Raw genomic sequence first — 24,756 nt, 5'->3', positions numbered from 1 at the left:
CCCTAGTTCATCTAATTTCGAAAAAACGGTTTCGGTCATACTTTCTCCTGTTGTTGAAGTGACGCCCAGGAAGTCGAGCAAGTGTTCTTCTACAGTCGCTGCGTCTTCTGATAAATTTACAGACCTAACAATCAATGTCATTTGTTCCTTGTGGCATGTATCAGGAGTACAATCAAGCACGTCAGAAAAATATTTACTTTCGATTACAGAATTAACAATGCTGTTTTTTACTTTGTTGGCAAGCAAATTTATGAGTTCATTCTGAATGTTTTTTTCCAAGAAAATGGTCATGACTTACTTGAGCCTTTTCCCACCTCTAATGTTCCTGCAAAATGGGGTCAAATTCTGCTGTCTTTCGATCAAACCAAGAAAACTACCGTTATTTCCTTGATAGAGCTTGTCGCTGCCTCTCTTTAAGGCAATATTACTTTGAACTAGGTACCTGATGGTGAGTATAATTCATATTAGAACCTGACGCTAATGTTCTTTCTCTTTTTCCAGTAGTTCAAGGTCAGTATGATCAACACCACTTTGTTGTTTCAAATTACCTCGCGTTCTACCCACTTTCTTGTACTGTTTATGCTGTTAAATTATTGTTCACGCTCTTGAAGCCGATTTCCTAAATGAACCCAGCCACAGAGTCCATCGCCTGATATCTTGTTTGAAGGAGATCGAATATGTTTACAATAAAAACAAAGAACGTTGTCGGTAGGTTTCGAATACTTAAGCCATTTACGATCATTGTTTTTCTCAATTTGGTAAACTTCTTATGTTAATAATGAGTTGAAAATTTTCTTCCATTCTCGTTTAAAGGATACTCAAAACCTATTAGGCCAAGTGCCTGCGTCCAAACTCCTGATTGCCTCACAACTGCTAGCAGTAGGCCTACCCGAATGTGGGACAGCGGGAGGTCCGTATTCCAGTGCTTGTGTTCATTTGCATCTGAAGCACCACACGATGAGAGGCTGCTGTTAAGGACATGGCCTTTTAAGCACGCTTAAGTCTCACTGTCTGACGTTGTTGGTCGGAAAAATTTTCCGGGAGCGCCTTTTTGTGAGTTCAAAAACTGTTCAGTTGTAGCTTTTTCTTGATCTTTTGAGCACGTGAATCGTATTTTTTAAATCTGTCCCTTTCAGGAAAGGTTTCCCTGTTGGCACTTTGAACTCCACGGGGCGGGGAAAAATACTGTATCTTCACACACACTGCACACACAACACGTGAAGTGGGAAAGTACGGCAGGCATATGTTTCAACTGACAACAATAAAACAATCATTCTGTGGGAAACAACCTGCTGACGAGTGGGATGTAATGCTTCATTGTTATCCACAGCAATGAGTAGGAATGGCGCGGACAGGGGCTGAGAAGCAATGAACCGAATATATTCATGGGTAACAGCCGTGTGTTGACGATAAACGGTACAGTAGCGCGTCGGTATCTTAAAAACCCTGGTTCCCTCGACTCCGGTGCGGGCATAATTTTCTGACAAGGGAATCTCCCCATCGCAGTCCCCTCAGATTTAGTTATAAGTTGGCACAGTGGATAGGCCTTGAAAAACTGAACACAGATCAATCGAGGAAACAGGAAGAAGTTGTGTGGAACTATGAAAAAAATAAACAAAATATACAAACTGAGTAGTCCATGTGTAAGATAGGCAACAACAAGGAGCATCTGAGCTCAGGAGCGCCGTGGTCCTGTGGTTAGCGTGAGCAGCTGCGGGTCGAGAGGTCCTTGGTTCAAGTCTTCCCTCGAGTGAAATGTTTACTTTTTTATTTTCGCAAAGTTATGACCTGTCCGTTCGTTCATTGAAGTCTCTGTTCACTGTAATAAGTTTAGTGTCTGTGTTTTGCGACCGCACCGCAAAACCGTGCGATTGTTATTGAAGTCGCGAGCTATATTCGCTGAATTCATATTGCCCACGGAATACATCTCACGTATTTAATGCACTCTCGTCCAAAGTAGCGAACAGTCAACTGCCAGCCAGGGAGCGTCGTTAGCAGGAATAGTCTCTCCTCCGTGCGCTGTAGTCGACTGACGTCGTGTGTTTCGATGTTTGTTTAGGTGTGGCGTCCCCATACCACGGCGCAGTTACCTCGCATCGGACGGACAGATAATAATTGCCTGAAAATAAAAAACTAAACTTTTCACTCGAGGGAAGACTTGAACCAAGGACCTCTCAGTCCACAGCTGCTCACGCTAACCACGGGACCACAGCGCTCCTGAGCTCCCACTCTCCTTGATGTTGCCCATCTTGCGGATGGACTACACAGTTTGTATATTTTGCTTATTTTTTCATAGTTCCATACAACTTCTGCCTGTTTTCTCGACTGATTTGTGTTCAGTTTTTCAAGGGCTATCCACTGTGCCAACTTATAACTAAGTCTGAGGGGGGTGCGATGGGGAGGTTCCCTTGTGAGAGGTACTCAAGTGGCCACAGCAGTGTCACAATGAGCGTAGAATTGGATTACATTACGTTAAAAGTACTTTCACAAACGTGTTACTTTATTTTCTTCAGCTTGTCCGCAATAACAAAATTAGGACGACAGTCTTCGTATTACATTCGCATGTTCTGCGTGCGGCCCCTGGAACGCGCTGCCCGCTGTGTGAGGCCCCCGTAGCAGGCTGCAGTTGGTACCTGCCGGCCTCGCAGCCGTTGGCAGCACTGACTGCGTGCCACAGCCCTGCCGCTTCAGGAGTCTGTCGCATTTGTAGCGAGTCGTGTCCAGTGAGACGTTCTGCGTTGGGATTTCGTGCTGCTGTTTCTGCGCCGAGAATTTCTTCTGCTACACCCACACCCTTAATAAGGTAAGGACGACTGTTTTCATGCGTTCCTGTAGTGTTGAATTATTTTCTTTGTTTTCTTTTGGTTTATTTTTGCAAAGTCACGGTAGCTGTAAGGTTTCATTTACGTTCACTATGGAGACTATCGCTTATAAAGCAAATCGCGTTCGGTTATTACGCTCTCAAAATACTAACGAATTTCGTATTACAAACCTTGTTATTTTAAAGTCCTACCGACATTCCTATTAATTCTGCTGTTCTACGGACTTTAGGCATGAGAGAAAAGCGTAGGCTCGGACGAGATTTCTACTCGTATTCGCGCCATTTTGTTGAATTTTTTTCCCGAAATACAGGTTCGTATTTGTACACATGTGATCCATAAAAGAATTATTCTGCGTGTTAGGAATAACAGAACAGAATGACGGAACACTGCTTCTGCAAGTAGATAAGATGCTACTATGGCAACTTCCACTATTGACGAATCAAACAATTACTTTACGTCAGGATAGTGCGTAGACCGTGGGACAGTCTGATCCTATTCCTAATGGTTTGCAATCAAACCAAGGTAGACGCATTTTGACATTTCCATAGTGGAGCATTGAATCCGGTATTTCCCGAAGCAGTCAGCTCCACGAAAACTGCCGAATTTAGTACAACTGATCTGTTAGCTTCTTTCTCCCAGTTCTGCATTAGCAATCGTCAGCACGTTAAGTCACGCAAATGTGTTTTAATACAGAACGCTGTTCCATTGAATTTCGATATCTTCACTTTTCTGGAGTAATGTTTTTGGTGACAAGGTAGTCTGCTGGGTAGTCAGTAAGACAGATAATGTTATCGTCCATTTCGTCTTTGTTGTATATGTGTAAGTGCCGAAATGAATGAATTCTTTCGTTGACCTAAATTTGCTGGAAATGTCAAAATTCCCGGCGTTACGGGCTTAGTCTTCACTTCTGTTAATAATCGTGCATCTCCAGGCAGTGACTGTGCCGTACACTTACCAAAAAAGTAGTCTGTTTTCTGCTAAGGGGGTATCTGGATGTGTGAAGCAGTGCTCCACGTAAAGGACCAGTACTGAAACACTTTGGCAGTAAAACCAGCCATCCTCAGAATCTTTTCTGATACGTGTTTGTCATTGCTCAGAACGATATCAAGATACAGAGTATCAGCTACAAATCTCGCTGCAGAACTCAACTATTATACATATTCTTGATGGAACAGTCCATAGCTGTACTTTCGGTTCATAGCGTGCACTTTGGACACTACGAACAGTCAGTGCACCTGTTGACTGTTCCATCAAAAAATAAGCTGGGAGAAACTGAAGATTCACATACATGTTCTTGTCAAACCAAACGGGTGCTCCTGAGTAATACTTTATTAGGACAAATAAAGAATTATTCACCTGTTGCGGCTTTAAAAAGAACGCATTGTTACATCTGTAGTTGCTCACAGTATAAAGTGTGTTGCTGTTGCGTAGAGGAAGGAATACACAGTTTGTCACAGCAAGCGGACCTCTTGTCATTAATACGTTGGGAGTAATTTCATCGTCTTTTGTGGAAGTAAATGGAAAAATAGCAATGCAGGTGGTTGTAGACAAACTTCCACAAAGAAGGGCTGATACGGTAGCCACCTCCCTGAAATATGGGTTGTGTTGACAAATTGGTCTGCATCCATAGATACATACATACACTGATCCTTGTTCCATAGAGCATTAATACATATCGTAATGATATGGGATGTGTCACTTGAACATAAGTTTTCTTTACACAAAATAGTAAATATTTTTATAGTTAATACTTCATGTCTAAAGATTCATCTGTTCAGTAAGGTCAAGGGAAGTGTCCGATTCCAGATGATATTGTTTAGTGGTATTTGGGGAGTTTTGTGATGTCCGTTTTTTCGTGTGGTTTTGTATGGGGGTGGGCGTCTAAATTTGTTTATATTTAGTTTGCCCCCCCCCCCCCCACCCAAAACACCCCATTTCCCGCTCTTGCCCCGTTAGTGTCATTACGCTTCTTGTGGAAAGTGTGTGTGTTTGTTTTTCGATGTATTTTCGTCCTCACAATGTGCACATAGCGACTTTATATGCGCCATATTGGAATCGTGGTTTATGGTCGTTTCCGCCATATTTGTGACGTCATGAGTCAAAGCAGACGGGCGGGATCGGACGCTTCCGTATTCCCATAATTTTCTTTTCTTTTAAATGTTGGTTAGATATCTGCCGGATTTTTAATGCTATTTGGCAAATGACGAAATATTTTTGTGGTAACATAATTCACACCTTTTTGTGACAAAGTGAGATTTAATGCAGAGTACTGAAGATCATCGTTTCTTCTAGTGTAACTTTGCTGTTACTTTTGAATTGGGGTGGGTCATTAATGACAAATTTCATAAATGAATATATGTACATCGAAGGTGCGGTGAATATCTCAAGTTCATTAAGAAAATGTCCACACGGTGTTCTTCGGTGAGCTCCAGCTGTTAGCCTGATCACACCCTTCTGTGCTATGAATACTTTTCCTCTTAGTGACGAATTGCTCAAATAAGATACCATGTGTAAGCAGTGAATGAATATAGGCATAGTAGGATAATTTAATGATGTTAATCACCATTATTTTGCAATAACCGCAGTAGCGTAAGTAGCTCAACCTAACTATTTCAGCAGATCATCGATGTTTTTTCAAATTCAATTTCTCATCAGTGTACACATCCAGAAATTTTGAATACCCTGCCTTAGCAACAGACTTGCGTTCATAGCCTATATTTGTCAGTGTTGTTATGCCATTTACTGCACAGAATTATATTCACTGTTTTTTCTCAAAATTTGACAAGTGTCCACTTGCAGAGAACCACTTAGTAATTTTGTGATAGACATTATTTACAATTTCCTTGGGTGTGATTACTGTATTTGTATCATTAGCAAAAAGAACTAGCCTTGCATCTTCATGAATATAGAGTGGCGAGTCATTAATGTATATTAAGACCAATAAGGAAACAGACTGAACTCTGTGGGACACCGTTCTTGATAACTCCCCAGTTAAAGGACTCTGCTGGTTTTCGCAGACTCTTTGTGCTGTTAATTACAGCCTTCTGATTTCTTCCAGTTAAATATGAATTAAACCATTTGTGCACTGTCCCACTCATGCCACAATCCTTAAGCTTGTCTAGAAGAAATTCACGATTCAGACCATCAAAAGCCTTTGAGAGGTCACAAAATATTCCAATGGATGAAGTTCGGTTATTCAGTGCATTTAATATTTGATCAGTGAAAGCACATATATAGCATTTTCTGTTGAAAAGTCTTTCTGAAAACCAAATTGACATTTGATTAGTACTTCATTTTTACAGATACGTGATGCTACTCCTGAATACATTACTTTTTCAAGAATTTTGGATAAAGCTATGAGAGGTGGGGTTGGGTGGTAGTTGCTAGCATCAGACCTATCCCCTTTTTTGTGCAGTTGCTGAACAACAGCGTGTTTCAGTCTATCTGGAAAAATACATGTGTGGCTGAGAATCCTACTTATTTGTTGTGAACAAGCTTTCAGTACTCTGTAGCACAGCAAGAGATGTAGGTTGGTATGGAATAAGGTGGTATGGTTGTGAGACGGGTAAGACAATGAACATGAATGCGAAATAAAGGGTGGGGCTACGGGGTTCGTATGTAGCATGTACTTCATCATAAGAGCAAACCAGATGTAAACAAACGCAAGCGCGCTGACTGGTCAGCAGCCGTAGCTCTCTTACCACTGGTGGTGCTCCGCCCTTGGAAGTAGGTCCAACTTAAGTGTTCGGTAGCTTATTACTATGTCAGTGCGGAAAAACCTTTCAGACATTGTGACGTATTAACAGCCATCAGCGTCTATCTTAATCGTACTTTACCTACGTAACTTTTATCTTAAAAATTGTGTACAGTCACAGTGTCTCTGTAACCACTACTTGTGCTCTGATTGTCTCGCTGTTCATACGTACCGCGAAAATGGACGACACTGCTTCCTGCTTCGTAGTGAAACAGGCGCGTGGAACACAGTTAATGGCGAGAAACAAGTAGTTAATGTTCTTCACAAGATTAGACAAAAATCAGCTTTTGACTTTTTTCGAGTAGGACTATGTATCAGAAATAATGGAGGTGTTAACTACATGCGTGGCGTGATAGACAGGGTCGTAGACTGACCATCGTGTGTGCCGGCGGGCGGTGGTTCTACGCTCCACGTGGTGCGTAATTTTCTTTGTTTGGTTTGAATACCTAAAGCATCTACATATACATCTATATGGTTACTCTGCAATTCACACTTAAGTGCATGGCAGAGGGTTCATCGAACCATTTTCATACTACTACTCTACCATTCCACTCTCGAATGGCGCGTGGGAGAAAGGAACACCTATATCTTTCCGTTCGAGCTCTGATTTCTCTTATTTTATCATCATGATCATTTCTTCCTACGTAGTTGGGTGTCGACAAGATATTTACACATTCGGGAGAGAAAGTTGGAGATTGAAATTTCGTAAACAGATCTCTCCTCAATCAAGACTGCCTTTGATTGAGTGACTCTCAGCCCAACTCGCGTATCATATCAGTTACACTCTCACCCCTATTTCGCGATAACACGAAATGAGCTGCCCTTCCTTGAACTTCGATGTCCTCCGTCAATCTTACCTGGTAAGGATCCCCTACCGCGCAGCAATATTCCAGCAGAGGATGGACAAGTGTGATGTAGGCTGTCTCTTTAGTGATCTGCCAACAAAGCGCAGTCTTTTGTTTCGCCTTCCCCACAATATTATCTATGTGATCTTTCCAATTCAAGTTGCTCGTAATTGTAATTCCTAGGTATTTAGTCGAATTAACAGCACTAAGATTTGTGCGATTTATCGTATACCCAAAACTACTCGGATTTCTTTTAGTACCCATGTGGATGACCTCCCACTTTTCTTTTGCTTAGTGCCAATTGCCACTTTTCGCACCATACAGAAATTCTCTCTAGGTCATTTTGTAGTTGGAGTTGATCGTCTAATGACTTCACTAGACTGTAAATTACAGCGTCATCTGTAAACAATCTAAGGGGGCTGCCCAGATTATCTCCTAGATCATTTATGTAAATCAGGAACAGCAGAGGGCCTATGACACTACCTTGCGGAACGCCTGATATCACTTTGTTCTACTCGATGATTTACCGTCTATCGCCACGTACTGTGACCTCTCTCGGAGAGGAAATCACGAATCCAATCACACAACTGAGATGATACTCCATATGCACGCAATTTGATTAATACTCGCTTGTGAGGAACGGTATCAAAAGCCTTCTGGAAATCTAGGAATATGGAATCGATCTGAGATCCCTTGTCGACAGCATTCATTACTTCATCGGGATAAAGAGCCAGCTGTGTTGCACAAGAACGATATTTTCTGAAGCCGTGTTGGTTATGTATCAATAAGTCATTTTCTTCAAGGTGATTTATAATGTTTAAGTACAGTATGTGCTCCAGAATCCTCCTGCAGATTGAGGTCAGTGATATGGGTCTGTAATTAAATGGATTACTCCTATTTCCTTTATTGAGTATTGGTGTGACCTGTGCTACTTTCCAGTCTTTAGGAACAGACCTTTCGTCAAGTGAGCGGTTGTATACGACTGCTAAGAAAGGCGGTATTGTATCTGCATACTCTGAAAGGAACGTGATTGGTATACCATCTGGACCGGAAGAATTGCCTTTCTTAAGAGATTCGAGTTGTGTCGCAACACCTAAGATACCTACTTTTATGCCACTCATGCTGACAGATGCTGTGGTTTTTCAGTGGCACCGTCGTCGGTAACTTCTCCATCGCTATCGCGCAGTGACGGTGTTCACTGTTTTTTGCCACTGCTGTACTTTACATACGACCAGAATCTCTTTGGGTTTTCTACCATACTTTGAGACAATATTTCATTGTGGAAACTACTAAAAGCATCTCGCATAGACGTCCGCACTAAATTTCGAGCTTCCGTGAAACTTGGCCAGTTTTTGGGGATTTTGCGTTCTTCTGAATTTGGCATGCTTTTTTCGTTGTTTCTGCAACAGTGTTCTGATGTGTTTTGCGTACCGTGATGGATCAGTCCCGTCTCTTATTAACTTAGATGGTATGAATCTATTGCTGTCGATACTGTATCTTTGAATTTGAGCCATATCTGGTCTACACTTACATAATTAGCTTGGGAGGAATGGAGACTCTCTCTTAGGAAGGCATCAAGCGAATTTTTATCTGCTGTTTTAAATAGATATATTTTGCGTTTATTTTTAGTGGTTTTGGTTGATATGGTTTTGAGCCATATATGGCAATTAACTTGTGCATCACCAATTTTAAGAAAAATGCACATCCCGTAGTTTACAATTACGTATCAAGCGAAAATTTCTGGTGATCATTGCAAGTATACATTCTTAATTACAGATATATTATAAAAGATTGCAAAAGATGGTTGAAGATAAAACATTACGTGATTAAATTTTTTGGAGAAAAATTAAAAAGTACTGTTTGAATATGCCCATTGTTTTGTAGGACAGATGTGGTATCACATGAGCCAGAGTGATAAATGTCGCAGAAAGATGGAAGACAATTTTGATGGCGTCGAGCACGCTGTACAAATGGATTATTTTTAGAGTTGTGGTCGTAACACTGCAGTCTGAACCCGACAGAATTGATATGGAGCAGAGTTAAGGGATTTGTCGCGAGGAATAACAAGACACTACGCTGTCAAACGTACTGCAACTAATGCGCGAAGCTTTGTGACGCGCCACTGCCTAACGATGGCGAACTGCAGAACAGCACGTCACGACAGAGGAGGAGGAGGAGGAAATGTGGACATTTGCACACCACGAAACTCTGTGATACATTTTAGGGTACATAGGTATTGCGAAACGGAGACGTCCTTCGCAACTGTGCAGTCCAGGCATGCAGTAAGAGCATTGGACAGTGTCTCCAGTACTTGGAGCTGGAACAACGGTTCTGCTCGCTTGGTCGGCTGTGTTCCTGTCAAGACAAAAAAAAGGAAATGGCGGAAGACCAGACTTCATGTGGGCCGTCAAGACTGGTTAAAAAAAAAAGAAACTTATCACACTGTTACCCCGTGAGTTGACGACATTTGCACGTGACCGTTATAATTGTTTATGCATCAAAAAAAGCTATCATTTGTCATTGCTGCTACTGGATTTGAGGCCCTAAATTCCGTATTATGAAACAGCACCGTCTCAAGGCAACGGTACATGGAAGCTTTGTAAAAACACGTCACTTTCTTTCGGATGTGTTATAATCAGACGTCATGTAAGGAAGTATCGGCTGCTAAATCCTTCATTACATTCAGTTTACGGTGCGGGGGCTGATCTTCCAGCGGTTGATTGTGAGGCAGCGGTTGTAAGCGTTGAGTTACAGAGCAGAGGGTAGCTATGGAGGTGACTTCGCGTCCTACCATCTCACCTTCACGTTTGTAAAGGTTCTGGGACTTCTTTATTACGTTAATTGCAGTTAGTTCTTAAATATTCGATATTGTGTACATATAGTAGTTCCCTTTCTCTGGAGGTGTGCGTATCAGTTCTGGGTTGTCATTGTCAATTTACAAATCTACGTATTAAGTGTGAAACTCGCAAATGCTAATAAATATTCACACGTTTATCATCTGGCAAAGCAAATTGCCATTCAAAATAAAAAGCATAGAACTGACTGACACATTTGCAACAGAATAAAAAGGTGGCGTAGTCTCAGCTATACATAAAATGTAGCCATATGTGAAGTGTACAAAAGACAATTTACGGGCTAGTTTTTCTAGGCCACTTCTTTCCCAGACAAAAATCTCCCATTAAAGTACCTCTTCAACCACTTATATTACGCTTTTCTTCATTTTATTATACCAAATGCTACAGATAGTGACGTGTTTTCGAGAGATGCTAGCTGTGTTGTTTCGAAACGGCTTTACTTACTGGACGCAAGGTGAGTGAGCTGATAGTTTACCTCACTTGTTAGAATGGCTGCCCCCCCCCCCCCCCTTTTTTTCTGACTCCAACTCTACACGTCAGTTTTCAGATTTTTTTTTTAAAAAGTAACTTTTCTTGAGAAACGTTAATGAGCGGGTTATTGGATTCTGTGCTGGCTGGCTTAAGATTCTTTTTGCTTGTAAGTCAGTAAGTGGTCTCACTTTTGATGTTAACGAAGGCGTATTAGCAAAAGCAGTTGGCACAACTTTTTCAGTATGTTTCAGAGCTAATTCTTGCCAACGTTTTAATCCCTCACTTATGCACAGCCTGGTCCACATGAATGCAAAACTTCTGGCGTCAGAATGACGTCACGTTTTCAGAAACTCCTGAGAACTGTAGGTTGCCCTTAACACGGCTGCAAGATCACACCACATCGCTATGTCTGCGGAAGACGAAATATTAATACTAACCTCATAGTTTTTTCAGATGATCCTGTTATCTATGATGTATTGTCTGAAAGAAGCAGCATATTCACTCAGATCTTGAAAAGATTTCAAAGCGGTTGAAAGACGGCAACTTGATTTAAATGTTCATAAATGTAAAATTGTGCCTCCAGAAAATTAAAAATAGTATTCCAAGACTATATCATGGAGTCACTGTTGGAATCGGCCGACACATAAAAAGTACCTGGTATGAAATGGAATTTATGGGTAAAGCAGGTGACAGACTTCAGTTTACTGGTAGAATACTGGTGGAGAGCAGTCAGCCTACAAAGGACTTTGCTTACAAATCACTCGTACCATCGGTTCTAGAGTATTGCTCAAGTGTGTGGGACTAGTACCAAATACGACTAACAAGGGATACTGAACATATACAGAGAAGGGCAGCACGAATTGTCATGGATTTGTTTGACGCGTAGGAGTGTAACGGAAGTACGCAAGGAACTGAACTTCCAGACTGTTTAAAGACACACCCAGACTATCCCGAGGAAGTCTATTAACAAAGTTTCAAGAACCGGCTTTAGATGGTGGTGATGCTAGGAATATACTTACAACCCTCTACGTACCGCTCACATAGGGATCGTGAGGATAAGATTACAATAAGTACTAAGCGTACAGAGGCATTCAGTCATTCTTCCCGCGCTCCATACGTGAATGGAACAGGAACAAACCCTGACAACTGGTACTGTGGGACGCACTCTCTTCCACGGTCGTTTGCAGAGCATGTAGACGTAGATGCAGATGCAAATGTAGAAGATGCTGTTTAGCATCGAATTATCACAGCGTCTTCCGTAGTTTCGGGCAATTCTCGTTGTCATTTTCTTTTTTCATCGCAGTGTATCTTAATTTTCGTTTCATCACAGGCACAGGAATTCTGCTGTAGATTTCTTCTGCACTTTCTCGACCTGGCCTATTCATCCACAGTTGTTCCTACGTGTACTTCGGTCGATTCCAAGTTGAGCTCCCATTTTCTCTTTCAAAATTACCTAATGTTGTTTCTCATTTCAGCTCGCAAGTACTGTGGATTCCTATAAAATGTTAAAGATTCCATTTTAAGTGGACTGCCTGTAGGTATTTGCAACATCGAGCGTTTCCTTACCTGTACTTTCCAGTTCCAAAACTCCTGCTGTTTATTCGCTCCCAAGTGTCTCGATAATGTCCGTACTTGGCTTACATACAGGATGGCGCACGAAATGTGTTAACATTTTGTTTTTGAATATAAACTTTATTGTCAATACAATCGGAAAGGAACATATACTACAATGAGGAGCCGTCCATGGAGATTTGTTCTAAATGAGCACATGCTCAACATGTCTGCCATTGGGGGGCCAATTTTGTCCGTGATTGAAGCGAGCTGGAAACCTGAGTGAAATGATCCGCACGTCGAAATGCTCGTGTAAAAACTCCAATAGTCCAGACCTCAATCCATGTGACTCTTTTCTTTGGGGGTTCCTAAAGGAAAAAATTTCCCCGAAACGTCCACTTGATTTAATGGAGCTCAGAAGACTTATTCTTCAAGCTTGCAGTGAAATTACGGAAGACATGTGCCGTAGGGTAATCACTAACTTCAGTATTCGTTTGAAGGAAGGTCGGAAACGAAATGGTGGACATATGGAGTATGCGCGGAGTTAGAACAAATCTCCATGGGCGGCTCTTGATTATAGTATATGTTCCTTTCAGATCGTATTGACAGTAAAGTTCATATTCAAAAACAAAATGGTAACACATTTCGTGCGCCACCCTGTATGTTGCCAGTGAACATCGGCATTTGTTTTAGTAGATTAAAGAATTCCCTATGATCACAATCAGTCACATCCCCCATGCTCCTGTTCTAGCCACCTGGCAACCAGCCTTTCCCGCTCACTCTTTTCTGTTCGCCTTCTATCCCACTCAACCGGTTTCCTACCTCTCAAAGTGCCGCGAGGTTTGAGGCGCCGTGTCACGGATTGCGCGGCCCCTCCCGCCGGAGGTTCGAGTCCCCCCACGGGCTTGGGCGTGTGTGTGTTGTTCTTTGCATAAGTTAGTTTACATTAGTTTAAGTAGTGTGTAAGTCTAGAGACCGATGACCTTAGCTTCTTCAAATTGCGCTGTGTCGTCCTTCATTTTGATTGCTAAGTTCTGAACGTTTCTTCCGTATCATCATCAATTTCTGAGCTCAGTGATTCTACTGTAGTCGTTAAGGTGCCATATTCGGCAACTAAATCCCAGTTTAGCTCCTCCTTTGACGCCAGCAAGTCTGCAGTCTGCCTTTAACTCTTCGCTATGTGCTCATTCTTTTTATCAGCGTGGCCAAATTGGCCAATCATGTTCTGCTCAGAGCTACATGCACTGCTGCCCTCTGTTCACTTATCGTTGCTTCAGCCTCGCCCGCACTCACACTTAGTAAATTGTGCACTCGACCCGAAACACTGCCAGCTGTGAGTGGAACAGGCTGTGCACACCCTTTAAATCTAAACATCTCCGCTGCACCACTGAAGTCTGCCTCACTCATTTGTCTCGCATCGGAGGAACCTACTGTTTCATTTTGCACATTTTCGTCGCTAAAAGTGGGGAGAATATGTCCCTACACTTCTCTGTACCTTCGAAGTCTCTTTTCTAGGCATTTCGTCTACTCACCACCTTTTTTCTTTTCTCCTCGTACTGCTTTTGGAGCGACTACACGTAATTATTTTCGAATAACGCAAATGAAAATCTTATACAGAAAAAACACTATCTGAAACAGATTCACTTAAATAACATGATAAATTTTTACCAAGTTCATCACACTGGCTAAACAAGAGTATTCATCACAAGCAACCTAATAGAATGAAAATGAGCTTCACACGCAATTCCCAGCGCAAAATCGTCACACGAGCATTAATTACATTTAAAAAACTCCCCAATGAAAAGGATTAAGACGAAAAGCTCCCGGAGTACCATAAACACACTTCACACAAAATTCAAAACAGACAACAAAGACGACACTGTTTCATAAAGCAAGCAACAACGCTGATCAACCACAATGAAGTATTTGTGAGAGATCTGTAGAAAATAAAATTTACGTGTTAGTACACCCTAACAATGTCACAGCATCAACATAAGATCCCTGGGGTGACCGAAATCCTGTGCAAAAGGGTCTCGCCATTATGAAGGCTACCTGTTCTCCGCAAAATTCAGATTTAATGGCAAAGTCGGTGTTCCGAATGAAACCTGTTCCTGACTTCAAATACCAACAGCCACCAGGCAAACAGAGGTTATTTTCGTTTTCGTTTCATTGAGCACGCACCAGACACACAAACTTAGATTGTGGCTGAAATTCGTTCAAGTACTGGAAAAATAGCCGAGAAAACCACCACCTTCAGGCTGTTGTATGAGCTAAGGAATGAAATATCCTCGTACTGGATACACAAGACAACATATTACAATTTTATTGATCGCTATTAAGGGAGGATAAGAACTGAATGATTTTAGGGATCTTGACTAGGAAGCAGAGTGGTGCTGTGAGGTGGTATGTAAAGAGCCACTCGACGTTTACGTCTGAATTAAAACACACGAAAATATTAAATGGTGCTTAAACTTCGGCATAGGGCACGTGTCTCTCGAATGCAGCCTCCAAATGCGGAACCCAATCTGCTAAATATGGGGTAGGATTTACTTGGTGCAGACACTGACCATCCATACATTATATAGTTTTGAAGAATGCTTGCTTATTCTGCTTTTAAGTACACTGGGACAGAGAGCAACTACTTTAGACAGTCAACTTTTGAGGACAAAGGCCCGTTGCAAGAATTCACTATAAATCCAATAATTAGACAGTACAGTTACTGAATAAGAGCACCTCTACTCTGTACTTGACAAAGAATATGAGACACACAACACGTGTGGGGAATGAAGTGGTTCTAGCACTACACATTCCACCCTCCAAAGGGACTTCACAGTTGAAAATATTCTTTCCACAACAATATTTGTGTATAGTACGGCAGGAGCAAAACTCACAAGCGTTTCTATATTTTTTACATGAAGTACCTGTACTTTTAAGTGTGTGGAATATATCACACAGTCTCTTAACTGTTTCCAAATTAGCTTTTTCCAATTCCTCAAGTTTCTGGGATACAATGTTGTTCACGCATCCTATCTCGTCTGAAATGTTGCACATGAGTCTACTGCCTTAAGAATTATCAGAAAATTTAAAAGTTCAGCCCAAGAAACAGTTTTTTTTTTTTTTTTTTTGTGTTCTCCAATGAAATGATTTCAGAGGTTGAAGTGGAGAAATCTACTTTTCCAAACAAGTCACAAAAGTGTCGAAGTGTCTTGGAATTGGTAAAAGGCTCGTATTTTGACCGACTGAAAGTACCTTCCTTTTCAAAGTTAATTAAAATGGTATTATTTCTTGAAGCCAAGCTGAAACCGTGGTTATTTCCAACTTTTGGATTGAATTTAAAAACATTTTCAATGGGCATTGTGTGAAATGAAGCCAAAGAAGTGATTGTTGGTTTTCGAAAATTTGACAAACTGCCTATTGGCTTCTGTCTCGGGTTCTTCGGCCGACGTTCATCTAATGATTTTTCTGACGTTTCGCCAGCACGAGTGGCTGGCATTGTCAAAGCTTCACCCTCCATTGCCGGTGGTGAACTGGAGGCGAGCTCGCGGCCGCAGACTATATGTAGCTGGCGCGCCAACGTCCGAGGTCTTCTCCGCGGTCATTTCCGGTGCGGTTCTCCTCTTGCTACCTGCGACGGTCGTTCGCTGCAGTACGGGAAGCCAGGATCAGTTTACCTTAAGGCTTTCCTCTTTCTTGTTGAAACTGTTCGCGTGTTTTTGTATTTCTACAGCGCGTGTGATAGTGCTTCTCTACAGCCAGAACTTCCGTGTCGGGGAATTTTATTACGTGGTCGGTCTCTGCCACGGCCGATTTCTCCACCTGCCCCAACCTGCAATGTCGCTTATGCTCTTTGATCCTGGTGTTAATTGATCGTCCAGTCATTCCGACATCCATTGTGCTTTCGTATTTTTTATCGCTCCGTCACGTCTCCTCGTTTGTGATTTGCTGATGCAATTTTTTTTAGCACTCTACAACGCTGCATCGCTTTGTTGGGCTGTTCTCGTGTTACTATTTGTCTATGATGAGAGCCCGGTGTGTCGACAAAGCAACGAGTCAGCGATCTGTGAGACGCGCCGTGTTGTGTGCGGCCTGCGCTTCAGTCGTGTATTATGTGAGGGAAGGATGAAGGTCGGTGATTCTGACGCCGTCACTTACCAGCTTCATTTCACGTTGAAATTACACTATTGAAGTGCAGTGTAGATTTCTATGTGCAGGCACTAATGGCGGCAGAACCTAGGTTTAATTTGTGCCATTTCCAGTGCAACAGTTGCGAGAATCGAGATAGATTTGTTGTTAGTTTCCGTCAGAGGGCTGAATCACGTCAAAATTATAACATTTGTAGGGGCATTTGCTAATTATGTTTGACAGAAACATACAGCAAACATTATTTCGTTTAGCCAGATACTGTTACAGAAGCCTTACCCGTTATTGATGGTAAGTCACAGTTTCGGAATCGTGGGTGGCCACTGACGTCGCATTTACAGACACTTCGGCGTGACAAAGTACTGAAAACGACCCGTCTTGAAGAGTTCAGAAATGCCATGTGTCAGTTAGACTGCACATCGTCGTAAAACGCAAATTTGAATACCAAAACCATAAAATTGACAATTTTATCTCCGGAAACAGGTAGATCAACACGACTGTTCAGTGTGCTCCCCCTCATCCACTGCAAGCAAAGAACGCGTGACGTCACGGAAAAGTGACTGTCGTCACACGTGAGGGACACGATGATTTGATAAAAGTTGCGCGAATTTTATGTATAAAAAGCAACCCGGAATCGGTGCTCTAAATGCCCTTCACTTTCGTGACATGGAACTGTGTGTGGTGGTTTTCGTATTTATACTCGCCTATCACAAAATATACAACGCAATTGATGCACGCCGTATTAAAGACCTGTTCAAAGCGTATCGTGTGTAGCGAGATAAGATTTGCTGAATTGTAGAAAACTGTGGCGTTCACGGATGAACAGCAGCGGCAGCCAAAAGTGTTTCCTAAAAAGGTCGCGATTGTGTGGAATCAGCTCTTTAGGTCACACATAGATATCCAATAATAAGGGAGTAAGGTCACTCGTGACTTGGGAATGTGCGCAGTGTTTCCGGGTGCTTTCAATTCATTAGGTGTTCTGTCCACCAGTAAAATGTGATAGCCGCATAAAATTTCACATTGTGGTGTCTCACAGGATACTTGGGCCGGCAGTAAACGTGACTCAGCGTGGAGACGGCGGCGAGGTGTCGCCCTGACACGTGGCTGAGGGTAGCCGTGCCCTACCACTGGCTGCTTGTAGTCTCAAGTTGAGCCACTCTGAGGTCCATCGTGGGCTGTGACTGCTGTATGGCGGCGAAACTTGGTGTGCTAATGCGCCCTTGCGGAACCTATTTACACTGGAAGGAATGTTCCCATATGTAATGGATTGGGAACGGAACGTGCACAGGAAGGGACAAACAAGTGAGAAAGGCAGAATGTCGATATTATTAACCGCCACTTGCTGAACTTGTTCAGTATGAGCACCGGAGACTTCCGCGAGGTGTTGCACAGTGACAGATTCGCACCTGGTATTGGAATTGATTTCCTCCGGCGCCAACTGGTTTCGCGTTAACGCATTAGCATGTCTACAGTGTTTCGCTGCCTTACCATACTCACAGACCACAGTCGACTTGGGTCAGTAGCTTCATTTTACTTACAAGCACCCGCTACTTGAATGTCTCAGACGGAGAAAAAAAAAAGTTCGTGAAAATTTCGCTGTCACCTTGGTGGCCCATGTGGTCATAAACCATTTAGTAGTTAATCAGTGAAGAAATCTGCAGTTTTCTCAGACTTCCGTCGTGTGTTTCACTTTTCTCAAAGCATCAAGGCTCTGCCAGTACCCGTATTTTTAGTACAGGCGGCTGCCTAAACTGGAGCAGCTCGCAGCTGCTGATAGCGGCCGTCGACATTGACCCGTGGCGTAATGGTTTGCTGCGTGACGTCACACACACACTCACGGATACAACAGAACGCGTGGCTGCTATATTATTTTCTGTAAAGAGTGTTGTGGTGGAAAAGTGATCCGTTGCTTGGCCAGAGTTCTGGTACAGGTTGTCAGGTTACAGTATGGTTGTCACTCAGCGGAGCCAAAGAAACGGAATGCTACAGTAACAATTTTTGTGTGGCACGTATTTCACGCATGTTAGCTTTCGAAGAGTGTTGTATGTCCGTTTTGGTGATGCACAGTTGGAATCGGCAGGTTCAGTGCTGGGCCCGCTTGCCCCTAGTGTGGAGGCAGGTCCACACCTGTGCAGCCGGCCGGCCAGCACGGCGCCCCGCGGCAGCCCCCACTCTCCGGACGAGTACAGACCGCGCTCTCCCGCCCGCGGTGTTTTTCTGTCTGTTTCTTGTACTGCGTCTCACGGTTACGTTGCTGTGTTTCGCGCCCTTTCAAATTTTCGCAAGCCCATTGGCCGAGTGGTCTAAAAAGATACAAAATGGCTCTGAAGATCATCGTGCATACATACCTGTGGCGCGAGTTCTCGGTAACATCCAGTATGGCCTCTATTTTGTGTAATCAGTGATCGAGTGGTCTTCTGCTAATATTTCAAGTTCATTTGAGTCAGCCACAGTGCAATGAAACCCTATTTTAATCGCTAGATTTTCGAAAATAAACATTAAGAGAAACAGGGCTGTAGTACAATTATAAACATTATGACTTAAATATAGGAGACAACCGCAATTACGATACACACACACAGTTTAATTACACAAACCCGTGACCAGCTTCAGATTTTCAAACATCCCTTGTTAACTGCTTTTACAAGCTGATCAGTACTTGCGTTAACCGCCTACGGCCAATCCAGCGATGCGAAATTTCGTCGTTTAGGTAGCAACAAACATCGATGCTCCCTGAAGGAATGAGTAGTCCAAACAACCACAACTGTAACATATCGAGGTAAGATGTATCCGGCACAGTTGTCTCTCAGTATTAAAACGGCCCATTCAGCTTCGCCTGTCACACAGCACAGGATACATTAACCCTCGGCGAATCTCCTTCATGCGCCGAAATTACCTGAGGTTTTTCAGTACGGCACACTCTCACATTGCGGAGATAAACTTTTTCAGTAAAGTGTTAGTTGCTTTGTCGCTGAATATCAGCGTGGGGGCGAAATGTCCATCCTCAATTGATCCCTGCAATGTGGCGCAAATGTGGAGGCGCCGGCCGTAACAGTCCGCTTTTAATTGTTGTAAGGGATCCAGACGGTACGGTTTGGAGTGTAACCGCCGACGCACTGTCTTCCACATACTTTGCTGCGGTGTTCAGAGTTGGTGGCTTCTGCGTGCTGTTGACTTGTGTGGACTGCGTACATAAATCTCGTTCAGCCCCCCCCCCCCCCCCCCCCACCCACGCCTTACACGGTTTTTTGCACCTGCCACATTTGGTCAAATACCTCGCATGTTACAACACACGAAAAGTCTTCCCTTGCCTTGTCGGCATTTTGGCAAGGCGCTGAATTCGTAATGGCATGCAATCATATTCGTACATCTAATACTGCGGAAAAATTCGAATTCTGGAAACGAGTGAATCGTTCATGGTAGCCCTCTGTCTCGCCTTTTACCCGTCGTCTTTAGTTTCTGCACCAGTACGGTGCTGAGCAGCCCAACTCATGATCTCGAGCCCCTTGCTCATTTTACACAAGGCCAAGAAGTCTTTAAATTCTTAGTCTGGTTGACAACATTGCATTTACGAATTATTTCAATAACGTACGTAATATCTGTACACGTAATGTGCCTCCAGGAACACCCGCGAAATGTTAACCATCAAAGTACTTCTGTGCCCTAACAATGAATCACTGCAGCGCCTAATATTTAATTCACAGAATCTGGTACTTTCTGAACACGCTTGGTTACACTTCACGTGCTGACTTTAATCCCAGTACATACACTGTGTACCTTAGTGTCGCGAATCTTTCCGTAAGCAATGATGAGTATATGCCTACTTCTACTGAACCCATATTACTCCTCTGTGGTACACAAGTTAATTATGTACGTACATGTAAACGATGCAGTTCCGCGTGTAACTGACGTATACAAAGACGCAGGTATCGTTAATACGTCGAGTGTGTTTGAATTCTAAAATTGGATGTTGAAGTTCGTTATGTGGAGAGCCAAGTACGGAAACCACTGCATCAGTGGCTTTATTCTTCTTTCAAAATAATGCTGAGAAATTTATAGCCGGCCGCGGTGGTCTAGCGGTTCTAGGCGCGCAGTCCGGAACCGCGCGACTGCTACGGTCGCAGGTTCGAATCCTGCCTCGGGCATGGATGTGTGTAATGTCCTTAGGTTAGTTAGGTTTAATTAGTTCTAAGTTCTAGGCGACTGATGACCACAGAAGTTTAGTCGCATAGTGCTCAGAGCCATTTTTTTGAGAAATTTATACACAAGTGCGTTTTAACGCGTAAATACCTAGTGTATGGTGAGCTGTCAGTGTTGCTGTTCATTAACTTGTAATTCACGCGCTGCCTACCCTTAGTTCGCTTACAGTATCACTGAAGCGTCGTTCCTTTCCGTACGTAAAATTCCGAGTACAAGTTACGAAATGCCACTGTAGGTGAAGTAACGTTCTGTAAAGCACTGCAGGACCTTTGCTTGTCTCTGAGTTGCACACCAGATACAATGAATTTTCGTCTCTTTTATTGACGATTAAAATGCGTAATACTTGGGCAAATCTGCTGATAGCAAATGTCGTTCTGCTTACTGTTTATCAAAATATGTCCCCGACCTTCATGCCTTCTTTCTTCTGTCGTGTAAATATTGCCAACTCCAAGGAAACAAGACGACCGGCAAGTCAAGGATTTTTGTCTCCTTATCTATGAGTTTCAAACAGCTGTTTCTCTTTCTTTTTCTCCTACAGAAATTAGTATTGCGTATTTCTTTATACTTACCGCGTGTACAAATTATTTCCTCTTTTTTACTTATTTACATAAAAATATGCAAATAATAGTTACCGCCTAGATGGACGTAGAACATGAAAAATATATCTATGGACGGTTAGTCTCTAAATTGGCTAAAAGAGAATTACTACCATCTTTGTAGCCTCTTTCATGTAGGTGCTTTAAAAATATATTCATTACATGATGAACGGTGCAGTTTTTTATAAACTCACGCAAAGATTTATTAACGTGACTTTTCTCGACCGAAATATTTCAGACAGGACTAAAGAAAACGATGGCGTCCACTCTTGGCAGTTTTTGTGTGGTGATCCACAGTGCGGACCTTACTGTAGTTAGTTTCTTACTGTGCTTAGTTTGAAGCGTCAGAAATTAAACTTGGTATTTGAATCTAAAGTAAGTGCAGTTTGCGGGGATGACGTCATATAGCGATATTTTGCGCGGTTATATTGTAAGAATTCGTACCTGTAGCTACGAGATTTCGAGGGATTTTTTCCTTGCTCCTGGTTCAATACAAAGCCACTAAATGTGGCACCAGTGCTCCGGTAGTATAAAACCGAATACGGCGACCGGTCAGTCTCCTCTGCATCAACGAATCAGAGCGCAGACAACAGCCACTTACTGGGAACTGTCGAAAGTGAGCAGCGCAAATATATAAGGGTTACTGCAAAAAACAGCCGCTACAGAATAAGTTCCGGCCAGCGTACTCGGCGCAGCACAACGGAACAGACAGGGAAAATTTAGGTTCCTCTTCCGCCCACGAATGGCGCGTGGGTAGGGTGATCCTCGGTAAGGCGTCTTTATTGGCCGCAGTTCCTCGATTTTTCTCGTCGTCGTCGTCATTTCGCTGCAGGCCTGGAAGCTTCGAGGAGACGCGCTGGCGCTGCGGAACAGCGGCTTGTGGGCAGGAAGCGGGCGTCCGCGCAGTGCAGACAACTGCGGGTCGCCAGTCCAGGGTCAGCCGGTGACGTCACGCGGCGAGGCTGGTGGAAACCGGCTGCAGTGAGAAACACAGCGGCAGGAAGGGGCGGGGGGGGGGGGGGGGGGGCAGCAGCGAGACTGACGTCACGGCGCAGCGAAGAACGGCTTCGGTGAACAAAAAGTGCCTCCCTCCATATTCCGCAAAGTCGTGTGAGGTTTGAATCTGAAGGTGGTTACTTAGTTTTACTGCATGCCCCATCAAGACATTAATTTTGTGGTGCTTATGTTTAGATTTGATTCATACATGAGAAGTGTGTTGGAAAAGAGCACTATAACGTTTTACGGTTATGCACATGAGGGTATACAGGTTCATTCATGGCGGTGCATTTTGTGTGGTTCATATCGTTTGAAAGATGTTTCACGCTGATACGGAAAACACTGGGGCGTAAAATGTGTACGCCACAGGAAGTTTTCAGGCAGAAGAACGTTTCCTTCAGCTTGTATAAATCATACAGAAGTGTACGTGTTGGCATAATTTGACAACAGTAATTGTATAAATTTTTCGTTCCTGTTTAGATATAGTAAAAGTTGTCTGTGGACTGGAGCGGACACACACACACACACACACACACACACACACACACACACGAGTGGTCCTACAAGAGTTTAGTTTCTACCGACTGAGCTGCGGGGCCATGGAAACAGAATGAGGTGGCGGTGTTGGCCGGGAGGTTTGCTCCCGGGGTTGCTCGGCCGGTGGGTGAAAGCCGTCCCGTTTCACTCGACTTGGCCCATCTGCTCGGCGGTGAGATGACCCGAAGTTACGGGGGCGGCGCAAACACCCAGACCCCGAGAGAAGGAAATTAGCGACTCTGTCGGGAATCGAACCTGGGACGCTAACCACGGACTGCGGACACTGCTGCACCGACCGTGAACACGAGTCGGTCTGGGATACGCTGTGTGGGGCTCACCACCTCTCTTTCCTGCTAGAAGCAGTCAGTGTTCCGAAATTCTTCCGTTCATTACCGCCTTAACAACGTCGCGTTTTGTCTCTGTGGGGGGGGGGGGGGGCGCCCAGGGGGGGGGGGGGGATGTGAAGATGTTCTACAAAACAAAAATCTACTCGCATTTTGACCTAGAACATGCGAATTTCTTCTCAGGTGGGTCTCTGATAAGAGCCGTGCTGTCCGTTCAACGGAAAGAAAGATTGTGTTTTGCGGCATCGAATATCCGCTGACAAGCTTCGGGGTCACGTTAGTCTGTTTACACTTGTTAATAAATGAAATGGCCATGCTAGTACTCGCAATTATGTAGGAAAATTATATTACAAATCGCCTACTTTCAAAAAGAAATTCATAGCTCAGATCCTCAATAACAGAATTGCGGAATTGTATACAAAGAAAGATGGGTTAAACGAGAAAGCTTACTTGTTGTATCTTGAAATATTGATGCACTATTCGAAGTCTTAAAATTATCGAATAGATGATTTTTGGGCACTGGCCAATGATTTCATTGGTAAACAGAAAGAAGAAACACGCTGCAAGTCATGCGAAAAAGCGTCAAATTTGTGTAAGGGTGTTATCAGAGGTAACCAACAAGGATGTTCGAATAATAAAGTTTTAAACCCACGTTCTGTGAACGTGTTATTAGTAAAACTTATATTTCCAACAGCTAAGACCCAGTTACTGTCCAAAGGGCTGAAATTCAATATCGCACCTGCGATTAAAGAACCACACGTGGTAGACAATTTCATAGCAGGCCTTAAACTAGGTTTGGAGTGTACCAAAACGCCAAAGAATGTTCAAACGCGGTTAGGCTAAGAATTCTGTGAAATCTTAGGAAATGAATTGTCTGTCGCTCAATCAAAGCATTACGTTATAGAACGGTGAAAAGTTTTAATCGTAAACTGGAGAATAATGGCGCCCTAGTTACGAAAGCTGATAACGGGAACTCGTTAATTATAGCTTGCGTATTTCGGTTACTTCGGCCGGCTTTAAACATCTAAAATGTTGTAATGTACTGATTAAGAGGTATAATCTGCCACGCAGTAAGGAAAGTATCACATAATCATCTTGTGGTGCAGCTCTTCTTGTTGTCTCCGTGCTTGCTAAGAAAATGGGATGGGAAGTTCCGCCTTATGCAAGACACCTTTCTTCTTTGTTTCACACATGCATGTTTCAGCACTTTTGTGCTATCGTCAGTGGGTTCTATGTCTCCTTTTAACTGTAAATTTGTTCTTGACATATTAACATTTGTGTCGTTTACAACATTATGTAACAGTTGCATTTATAACTTAATTGGCGAAAAGTGGGTGTAATCATGAGTAACATCCGTTAAATGATATTATTGTCCACTTATTTTGGCAGCTGTTCTGCTACACAATATACAACTTGTCATCTGCAAACAGCAAAACGTAATTTATTTTAAATGCGAACATTTTTAGGTCAGGCTTTACCGTGACTGTTGCTGACATTAAATGAAACAAGTAGTTCACTGTTACCAGTCACCGTTTTATTTATTTCCACGACGCGTTTCGAAGGTTTAAACCTCCGTCATCGGGTGGATTTATATTAGTAAGTATTACATTTGTGTGTTGGCTTACGATTTTTTGTTTGTTATGCA

The 24,756-nt window shown here is 43.0% G+C and overlaps 1 protein-coding gene across 1 annotated transcript in view; it reads left to right on the top strand.

Annotated features, from left to right (window-relative positions):
- Positions 1 to 2,690: 2,690 nt before the first annotated feature.
- LOC126443013 (uncharacterized) overlaps positions 2,691 to 24,756 on the top strand; it is a 93,113-nt gene continuing 71,047 nt past the window's right edge. Inside the window, exon 1 of the mRNA XM_050090862.1 lies at positions 2,691 to 2,803. The gene's annotated coding sequence lies outside the window, so the exon portion shown is untranslated. The remainder of the gene's footprint in view (positions 2,804 to 24,756) is intronic.

Source organism: Schistocerca serialis, unplaced genomic scaffold, assembly GCF_023864345.2.
Source record: "Schistocerca serialis cubense isolate TAMUIC-IGC-003099 unplaced genomic scaffold, iqSchSeri2.2 HiC_scaffold_1420, whole genome shotgun sequence".
NCBI classification, from domain to species: Eukaryota; Metazoa; Arthropoda; class Insecta; order Orthoptera; family Acrididae; genus Schistocerca; species Schistocerca serialis.
This window is presented reverse-complemented; position numbering and strand designations above follow the sequence as displayed.